General features: G+C 34.1%; 1 long non-coding RNA gene across 1 annotated transcript; it reads left to right on the forward strand.

The window, feature by feature from the left end:
• The first annotated feature begins 2,942 nt into the window (after nt 1–2,942).
• LOC140010736 (uncharacterized) lies at nt 2,943–3,388 on the forward strand. The gene is made up of 2 exons (XR_011817853.1): nt 2,943–3,019; nt 3,241–3,388. It is a non-coding gene; the product is annotated as an uncharacterized lncRNA (long non-coding RNA).
• The last annotated feature ends 261 nt before the right edge of the window (nt 3,389–3,649 follow it).

Here is a 3,649-nt window from a genome sequence, read left to right on the forward strand (position 1 = left end):
TAAATCTATTTGAGAGATTTGAAATATGTATTGATGATTGTGGTTAAACATTATTTGAAGTTTCTTACTAAGAAAATTTAGTTTTGGATCATGAAGAAAATTTGTATCTTTAACTCTAATTTTGAAAATTTTGAATCGTATTTTGCCACAGATACATTCAAAATATATCAAAAGTCTCGACTTTATCTTGTAGGTCATGATTGATTTGATTTAGACAAACTTTTGAGGAAAAGGATTCTGGTCTTATTAGTGCGTAACAGTTTTTAGTCAAGGTTTGGAACTTGTTTCTTATGGCGTGTAATTTATGGTTTCACTACATACGTGAGTAAGACCTTAGAACGGAAGTACATATCATTATATCAAGGGGTATTACTTTATTTGTAGGTGTGAATTTTCTTACGTATCAAATTCGTGGAGAGGTAAGAGTAAATATACCTGGATGACTTAAATGCGTGAGAATTTATAGGTTGTGGATAGTTAAGTTTTAAATTTTGATTTGGTACTCATTTAGATGCTTTGAGTTGTTGATAGGCTGACAGTTAGGATTAAGCAAATGGATGAAATGAAAAGTTTGGAAGAGATGCGTATAGAAATAAAAGTTCTTCGCAAGGAGTTGGAATTTTAGACTAAATTGGTTGAATTCTGGGAAGAACGATGCAAACAAGAGTTTGTAGAGAAGATGGAATTATGGAACAAGAAATTGGAAATGAAAAAGAAATACGAAGGAGTATTGGAGGAACTTCAGGAAAGAAAAAAAAAACTTGAGGGGATGCGATCCACTATTCAAGTTTCACCTCAGTATATTTCTAGTAACCAAGTTAAGGGTAGTGAAGGAAACTCCCATAATGAAAAAAGGGAAACGTAAAGAGAGATGTGAACATGAATTTGTTGTGGAGCAGAGAGAAAAGAAGAAAAAGAAAAAGGAGAATTCTCAAGCTAATCAGGCCGTAACTTGTAGAGTAACTTGTGGATACTGTGGCAAGTTTAATCACACTGAGATTATGGGCTGAAGGAAACAAGGAAATGCTTGCTATGCGGGAGTCCTGAGCATTAAGTTTTAAGTTGCCCGATGAACTCCTCAGCAGCTCGTTAAGTCTGCTACAAAATAGTCGAGTGTTAGAGGGAGTGGTTAATACTAATGGTTGTGAGAAGAACCAAAGTATTAGAAGCTCTACGAGTGAAGATGGATTTGACTTTGCTTAAGGACAGGAATTATGATTATAACCTAGCCTATACTGAGACTTTTGAAGGTTGTAATCTTTTGTGTAAGGGATGAAATCTTTTGTTGATTTGAACATGGATGACTTAGCATGTTTTGCTACAATATTGTTTATTCCCTTTTCTTTTGAAATGATTTGATAAACTTATCCTAACTTTATGAAACTATTATGGTCTTTTATAGCAAATGAAAGTTTACTTTGCATTTAATCAAATTCATGACTTATTCGTATATCTAAATTTTGTTATGCTTATAACCTTTTGAGAAAGCCATGTCTATAATATCGAGACAGGAATCAAGTGGGTATCAGGAATAAATATCTTTTACCTTGCATAAATGAATCATTTGGGTATCTACAAGAGACAGTAGTACTTTCCAAGTTAGATTTAATACAGGACTACAACTAATTGAGGATTCTAGAGGAAGATATGATTAAGGCTAGTTCATCAGAAAAGTAAGCACTTTGAAATTCAATTATGCCATTGGGAGTAATGAATACACCAGTAGCATTAATGGATTTGGGTCTTTAAGTCGTATTTGAGTTAAAAATTGGCAGTAATACTCATAAATGACTTGGGGACTACAATAAGATATTATTGAATGTAAGGTTTCAATTCGTACTTCAATATTTGCATACATGTATACGGAACTAGATATGATTTTGAAGTTATTGATTCTTGAGGGCTCTTACTATCTATTTTGAAAGATTACTAGGGTTAAGGTCCAGTAGGACAAAACTTGTGTGCTAATAAGATCTTATTGAATTTGATCTGCGAGATATTTAAAGTTCATTGCGTATACCAATTTAAAGGGCTATTACATCATTTGTTCTTGAATTGACAAATTTCTTGAGGCAATTGAATCTGTGAACCGCATGAAGGAATTGTTATCTCGCTCGTCGTGAACAGATTAAGAATACAAGACTTATGTGATATTTAATGCGGAAAAAGTTTTACAATTCGTAAGAATGGGATGCAAAAGTGACATCTGGAGTTTTTGAGTTAAGGTATGAATTTCGAGGACGAAATTCTCTTAAGGGGGAGAGGATGTGAGGACCCATAATTTTATTATTTCAAAATATTGTTAAATTGGTCATTTTAAAAATATTTCGTACTCGAGTTACCCAAAAAAAAAAATAATAAAGTACATGAATTTCTCGAAAATAAATTTTACCGATTGGTTCTTTACGCGTATATTATTTTAATGCCCAAATTTATTCAAGATGAATTGCTTATCGTGATTTTTATTGTTATATATATATATATATTTGGATTATCATATATTAGAGTTTTAGAATCGAATAAGTTGAATTTTCAAGTTCAAATGAAAAAACCCTTAAATTTGACCTTTATACGCGCGCGTGCCGAAAAGGCCCCGACAGGCACATTAATTTGATTAATTGGAGATTTTAAGAACATGATATTAGACTACTAGTAATGTTCTATTAATGTACTAGGGAAATTACCTCAGAGGTTTAGTGCACAAAAGTTGCAAACGAGCGCGAAAATTGGACACGCGAAGACCCTAAACAGACCTAGCATGAGTTGACACTTATACTTAAAGGCACCAATTCTCTCCACTTTCATTACAATACCTGATTTCATTCTCTCTCCTCTCGTCACTCTCTATTGGGCAGAAGATGGGAAGAAAAATCTAGCCAAAATCCTTACAAAATTACCTCAATCCACTTCCAAATTTCATCATCCATTAGAGGGCTTTGATCGGGGGCTGTTCATCGGTTTTCTTGGAGGAATTTCGGTCAAGATTTCTGCTCTAAAGCTGTCCAACTAAGTTTTTGAGGTAACTCACTCACCCACACTTCAATCTGCAAAATTATAGCTCAAATGGAGCAAAGGTAGCATGGGTTTGCAACCTATGGTAGAATTTGGGTTGATTAGTTGAGTAATTATGTTCTTGCAATTTCATGACATGCTCGAGCGTTTGAGGATGCTTATTGGTGGCTGATTTGATGAATTAACATGTTTTGGTTGCTGATATTGTGCTATGTTACATGTATATAGAATGATTGATGGAATGAAGTTGGAAGAAAGTTAGAAATTTGGAAAAGGTACTGTCTGAAATTTCTGACTTGCTGCCGACTTTCTTGTTTGCTGCTGCCCTGTAATTTCGAAAATTTTCTGGTGCAAATTGAGCTTCCAAATTGGTGTAGATATGTTGTGCTATGTGTATTGTGGTTGTCTACCAAAAATCAACCCAAATGGTTGGTTAAATTTTGAGTTACAAGTAAAGAAGCAAAACTGGAACAAGCTCCAGAATTTTCTGACCAGCAACATTTGTGTAGCTATAACGTTTTGCTCATTGATCGAAATGGACTGCCATTTGCAGCATTTGAAAGTAGACTCTTAGAGCTTTAAAATGGTACCAAGCTCATTTTCTAGTTCATCCCGAGCGACTCGTGGCGAGTTTTGA

Source organism: Coffea arabica, chromosome 7c, assembly GCF_036785885.1.
Source record: "Coffea arabica cultivar ET-39 chromosome 7c, Coffea Arabica ET-39 HiFi, whole genome shotgun sequence".
Lineage (NCBI taxonomy): Eukaryota > Viridiplantae > Streptophyta > Magnoliopsida > Gentianales > Rubiaceae > Coffea > Coffea arabica.